This window comes from Cervus canadensis, chromosome 8, assembly GCF_019320065.1.
Source record: "Cervus canadensis isolate Bull #8, Minnesota chromosome 8, ASM1932006v1, whole genome shotgun sequence".
In the NCBI taxonomy this organism is placed as follows: Eukaryota; Metazoa; Chordata; class Mammalia; order Artiodactyla; family Cervidae; genus Cervus; species Cervus canadensis.
Genome location: NC_057393.1, coordinates 66,072,554 through 66,078,553, shown reverse-complemented (window position 1 = coordinate 66,078,553; position 6,000 = coordinate 66,072,554). Strand labels below are relative to the sequence as shown.

General features: G+C 56.0%; 1 protein-coding gene across 9 annotated transcripts in view; it reads left to right on the top strand.

The window, feature by feature from the left end:
* The first annotated feature begins 3,611 nt into the window (after positions 1-3,611).
* The window catches only part of CDH23 (cadherin related 23), a 433,939-nt gene continuing 431,550 nt past the window's right edge, over positions 3,612-6,000 (top strand). For all 9 annotated transcript variants that reach the window (XR_006270872.1, XM_043476661.1, XM_043476663.1 and 6 more), the window contains exon 1: positions 3,612-3,967. The gene's annotated coding sequence lies outside the window, so the exon portion shown is untranslated. The remainder of the gene's footprint in view (positions 3,968-6,000) is intronic.

Below are 6,000 nucleotides of genomic sequence, written 5' to 3'. Positions count from 1 at the left end.
GGACCTTGCTCACACTCTTCCGTCCACCCGAGACGCCCCTGTGCTTTTGCTCCATGTGGAATTCCTGTTCATCGTAGCAAAACTCAGCCCTGAAGTCTCTTGGTCCAGACAGCTTTTCTGGACTCAACCTTCCTGAGAATCCATCACCCCACTCTCCTTGGGCTACCTCTCCGCTTTGTGACACTTACCTTGTCAGCCTGTACCTGATTTATATATCTGTCCCCTCTTGGACTGGGAGTGCCTCAAAGACAGCCTGTTATTCACAGCTGTGTCCCCAGTGTGCCGTGCGGGCTTGTTCCTAGCAGATCCGTTCCCGGCTCGTCTGCTATGCTTCAAATCACAGCAGGACTGGCCCCAAATCCCACTTGGGTCTGCAGCTTCTGGCTGGAGTCAGCCAAAGAGAGGTGCTGGGGGAGGCCAGAGCTGGGGGCGAGAAGCCAGGATGTCTCTTCTTCATCCTTGACCTTAAGCAGTGTCTCTCGTAGTAACTGTGTCTCCGGCTCCCACCTGCCAGCTCCACTGTGCTCCCATCTTGTGCTGTGTGACCCTGATCCTGGTGACTGCTTCCTCTCTTCATCCCTCCAGCCTAGGGTGGGTAGCAGCTTTCTGCTGTTGCTGAACTGAGTCACCTCATCATCCCCTGTTTGAATTCTCAGCTCTTCCATCACTATATGACCACAGTTGCTTTGAACCCCTTATTATGCATTCAAAGCAGTTCTGTGGGCGGGCTGCACTCAGACAGACACCCCAGGTCCTAACACAGTTCTTGGCACAGAGCGGGCACTTGACAAATGCTTGTGGAATAAAAGTGGCTGCCGAAGAATTTCTATGAACAGAAGTATGATGCCCACATTGGAGGAGGTGAATTCAGATGAATTCAGTGCTGTTTTGTTCACTTGTAAAATGACTGCAGAAAGCCTGGGGAGTCATAGTTTGAGAAAAGGGGGCAAACCAGAAAGAAAGCAGGATTTAGGATTGGAGAATCTTTGAAAAGCACCTCTTCTAGTAGTTTCATTTTATGAATGAGGAACAGGAGTCTTATGAGAAGTCGTGTCTAAGTCAAAACCAGTTAGAGAGCCATCTGAAATTCAGAAACCAGATTCCCAACTCCTGGCTCCATCACCATCTGACACTGTGACTCCCTGAGACCTGCCAGACCACATCTCCAGCCCTGCCCTTTGTCCTCAGGTCCCAGACTTCTGTGTCCAATGACCTCCCTGACCTCTGCACTCAGTCACTGCACTGGCCTCTCACACTCTACACACCCTGGCGGGGTGGGGGTGCTCTTGCTCCTCTTCCCTCACTTCCCATCTCAGGGAATAGCACCCTGTCCACTTATTTCCACAAGCCAGTAACCTGGCGTCTCCATGACATTTCCCTCTCTCTCCCCCCAGCATCACTCCGTCTCCCAGGTCTGTAGATTTTTTACCTCCTGAATATCCCTTCCCTCCATTTCTACATCACCACCCCAGACCAGGACTCTGATACCTGGACAGCTGAGCTAGCTTATAGAGATGTGAGCTCTGGGGGCGGGGTGGGAGGGGGGAATTTGTGTGCATACATTTCTGTGCATGTTTTATTCACTGATGTATCCCAGTGTCAAGATTCCCAGGGGTTAGCAACTTTTTTGCAAAGGGCCAGATAGTAAATATCTTAGGCTTTGGGGACTGGAGAATCTCTGTTGCAACTCCTTAACTCTGCAGTTTTACTATGAAAGGAGCCATAACCCGATGGACATGTCTATGTTCTGCTAAAACTCTCTGTACAAAAATGGGGGGCAAGGTGGATTTGGTCTGAAATGTGTGGTCTGTTCCTGGTTGAGAACTTCCTGGCACACAGTAGATGGTAAGTAAATATTTCTAACTGAAGAAAGATGCTCTTATCATCTATCACCTCCCAATCAATTCCCTGTTTTTCCTATTTTCATGACACTCCTACCCCTCAACCTTCATCCCAACCATCTGCTTCAAAGCCTCCACTCCTAGGATAGAGATCAAACCCTGATGAAGCCAACATGCTCTGTACGTCTGGGCCCTGCTCTCACTGTGGCTTTACACTCCCTGACCTCCTCACCCTTTGAGCACTCCAGCCCCTCTAGACTTCCTTCACTTCCTTATGTATACCAGTTCCTTCCTACCATGAGGCCTTTGCACATACTGTTTCTTCTGCCTAAAACCCACTCTCTCTCTCCCCATCATGCATCCCTCAGATCTCAACTCAGCGTTATCTCCTCCAAGAAGTCTTCCCAGGTCCCCTAGGCCAGGTACCATTAAAATATTCCTCTTCCCAGCACCGATTCTGACTGTAATTTTACCTGATTATGTGTTTCATTGACTGTTTTTCCTGTTAGAGAAGCTCTACAAGGTACAAGGACCAAGCCTATTTCTTCCTCTGTCACATCCCCAGAACCTATTTCAGTTAGCTAGCGTATAGTAGCAATAATGAGTAAATGGTAAAGAATGGAGCTTTGGAAGCAGGCAGAGTCTAGGTTCAGTACCTGACTCCACCACATGGGTAACTCATGCACCTCCCTAAAGCCTGTTTTATTCTGGTAAAACCACGCTAAAGACACACCTACCAGAAAAGCTGTGTTGAGATTAGAATGAAGTCAGGTCAAAAGTCTCAGCCCAGAGCCTGACTCCAGGCAGCTATTGTCAATATGCTGATACAGGTCCAGACATCCAGTCAATGATATATGGTTAAAAGAATTCAGAATGTTTAGCCCTGGGAGGTAAAGATCAAGGTCAGGGAATGACCATCTTCAGCTATGCCAGTATAGACTCTTCCTGTTTCCAGCTGTCTGGAAAAGTCATGAAGTCTCCATCCTTACATATGTGCAAAAAGAAGCTGGGAGACCCTTATTCAGGTGTGCACCCTGCTTGGGTGAGGGTGCTCAGGTGACATCACCGGTTTCTTCTAATTCGGGGCCCCTCATTTGCAAGCAACTGGGGACATTTTCAGTTTTGATTGATGGAGGGGGCGCAGATGGGAGAGCATGAGTGGGGTAGGCAAAGGCAGCTGGTTGAGCCAACACAGCTAAGTGGTCCCAATGACTAGAGGGACAGCCCCGCTCGGCGCTCAGCGCGACTTTGGGAGTAGAGAGGGGGCGCTTAAAGCCAACAGATGGCGCAGGCTTACCTAGACCCGGGCGCCCGTTCGTTCTGGCTTCCCGGGAGCGTTCCCCGTTCCGCCCGAGGCCAGCCTGGCCCCCACCCCTCTGCGGGACAGTGGGCGGCCCTGCGGAGCGTGGCTCCCGCATGCACCTAGGGCCGCTTTCTCCGGCTTCCTCCTTGCCCCTTTGGGGGATTCGTCGAGTTGCCACAGCAGCCGGTGCCATGACATCGGCAGAGGGCAGTTTCGCCAGCACTGAAATATTCATGCCCTAAGCGCCTGGCCCCGGCTTCGCGCCGCTCCCGGGGGTCCGAGCTGGGTCAGGGGTGGGGGGGCTCAAGGATCCTGGCGCCCACCGTGGTGGGAGGGTGGGCGGCGGGGCGCGGCGGGGCAGGCAGGGGCTGGGCGAGGCGGGAGGTGAGGGAGGGAGCGTCAGGAGGCGGGGTCTAGGTGGCGGGGGCCGAGCAGGGCGGAGGAAGCGAGGGAAAGTTGATCGCGGACTTGAGCCGCGGCGGCGGCTCGGGAAAGAGGGCTGCGAGCGCGATGCTTGGTGAGAAGACGAGTCCGACGGCTGCCGGGCGCTGATCTCGGCGGGGCTAGCGGTCCGGCCCCGGGCATGGGGTGCCGGGGTGACGGGCTTCGGGACGATTGGGGCGCGCCTCGTGTGAGCCCGCGGCGCGCCTGAAGTTGCGGCCGGCAAGCCGAAGGGGACCCAGGAGCGGCCAGCGCGCCGCGGATGAGCCTTCGCACCGGCGGCGAGACGCGGCCGTGGTCAGCACTCGAGCAGGCGGCCTTCCGGGGCAGATCCAGCGGAGAGCAGAGCCCAAGGCGCGGCGCCGCTCCGCACATGCACACGGTACCAAGAGCCACGCACCGCCCCTTCCTCCCCCGCTTCCCTCGCCTTCTCCGAGCCGTTCACCCGCCACGCGGTGGGAAAGTTGGAGCCGTGGGGTCGCGACCGTAGCCGCCGAACCACTTGTTCTCGGCACGGCCATTGCCCTCGGCGGGCGCCCGGGACCTCCTTCCCTCCCCGGCTCCCAGCCAGCATCCTGCGTCCCACTCCCAGCCCGCGGCTGGACGCGCGGCAACTTTGATTCCTGGCAACTCGAATTCCCTCCGCGTTGGCCTTGGGAGGAAAGGCACTCCACTTCCCACCTCGCTTCCTGGACCCGGGAACGTTCGTGCGCTTTGCTTTCTGCGCCTCACAGAGGGTCTGGGTCTGGGTCTGGGTCTGGGGTGGGGAGAATTTCGAGGGCAAAGAGGGCGTTGGGGTCCGATCTCGTCTCCTTCTGCGCTCTGGATCCCCCTTTGGACAGTGGAGGTGGGGTGGGGCACAGCCCCACCGCGGGGTAGGCGTCGGCACTCTCCTCCCCTCATCACTTCTCTGTGCCGGCCAGAGACCCCAGAGGACTCTGGCTCTGGGCCGGCTATGGAAAGACGCACCCCTCGAGGAGCAGGGAGCCTGTGCCGCTCGCGCTTTGCCTTCCCCGGCCACCGGCAGTGCTGGTTGTCCCCAGGGGCTTGCGCTCAGGAATGCAGCCCCTGTCTCCCCTGCAGGTCAGCCCGGGACGCCTGCAGAACCCGTGCGTGCCAAGGTGGTGGCGGCAGCAGCCGGAGGGCACTCAGTGCCTCGCTTTCCCGCGGAGCCAGCACCTAGAGCCGCTACCTCCGTGCCTCCAGCCGAGATCCTGTGCCCTTGCTGCCGGCCACCGCCCCCTGCGACCCTAACCCGCAGCCCTTGTGCAGTCAGCAGCCCACCTCGGGCAAATTAGCCTTTCCTGGGTAGTAGCACGCCCCACCCTCCCCAGTAATTCAGAGAGCAGTGCCTGCCTCTTTTTTCATACTTTGCCCTCTCATACTAGAGAAAGCATTGACTCTTACCTTTCAGCCGCTTAGCAAGTACCCCCACCCCAATTTGGATTGGATTTTGAAATAAGCTGGAGAGGCACAGGGGGGAGTGTGTGTGTGTGTGTGTGTGTGCTGGAGAGGCACAGGGGGGAGTGTGTGTGTGTGTGTGTGTGTGTGTGTTGGGTGGAGTCAGACAGTTGCCCAGGGGAGAATTAAGCTGCCCAGGGTGGGGTGGGCTGAAAAAGCCTGGCTGAGGCCAGGAAGAGAGGTGCTGATGAGTCAGCCCATTTGTGGGGTGAGACCAGGCTTGGAGTTGATGTTTGGTGCATGGTGCAGGGGTAGGCGCACTGCGGTCAGCACCTATGAGGGTGATCAGCACCTATGAGTCTGGGTGACCGGATGTCACTCCGGTGGAGGGGCTTGGAGGAGGCCCCTTAGCTGGGGGAGCTGGGATGCTTGGTGCTGTCCGGGGAGAGTGGGAATGCAGTGTGGCTGAATGGCAGAGAGGGAGGGTACCCTGTAGGCTGGAAAGGTGATACTACAGAAGTGACTGGTGTGAACCAGGTGGCTCTGCTCTGGGTGATGGAGAGCTTCGAGAGTGTGCAAGAGGCCGAGAGTTGAATGATATCCTGGCCTCCTCTGGGCTGAACCCCAATATACATGTCTGTCTCCACCTTCCTGAACCCCCAAAAGCTGTGCTTCTCACATATGCTTACCAAAGAGGTTAATTTGAGGGTTATGATGGTGGATGGTCCTGGTTGCCTCCCAGGTATTTCCTCTGCCCATACAAGCAACCTTACCTGCAAACTCACCATTTAAGGTTCGTTTCTTTGAGCTTAATATTTTGAAGGGCGCCTTTCTGAAGCCGTAATTAAAAATGCACATACTTCTGGGAGGTGAAGGTCTAGTAGAGCCTTGCTACTCTGAGTGTGGCCTGTGGACCTGCAGCATCAGCATCACAAGCATCAGCTTGTTAGAAAAGCAGATTCTTGCACCCCACCCCTGACCTCTTGAATCAGAATCTGTATTTGACAAGATCCT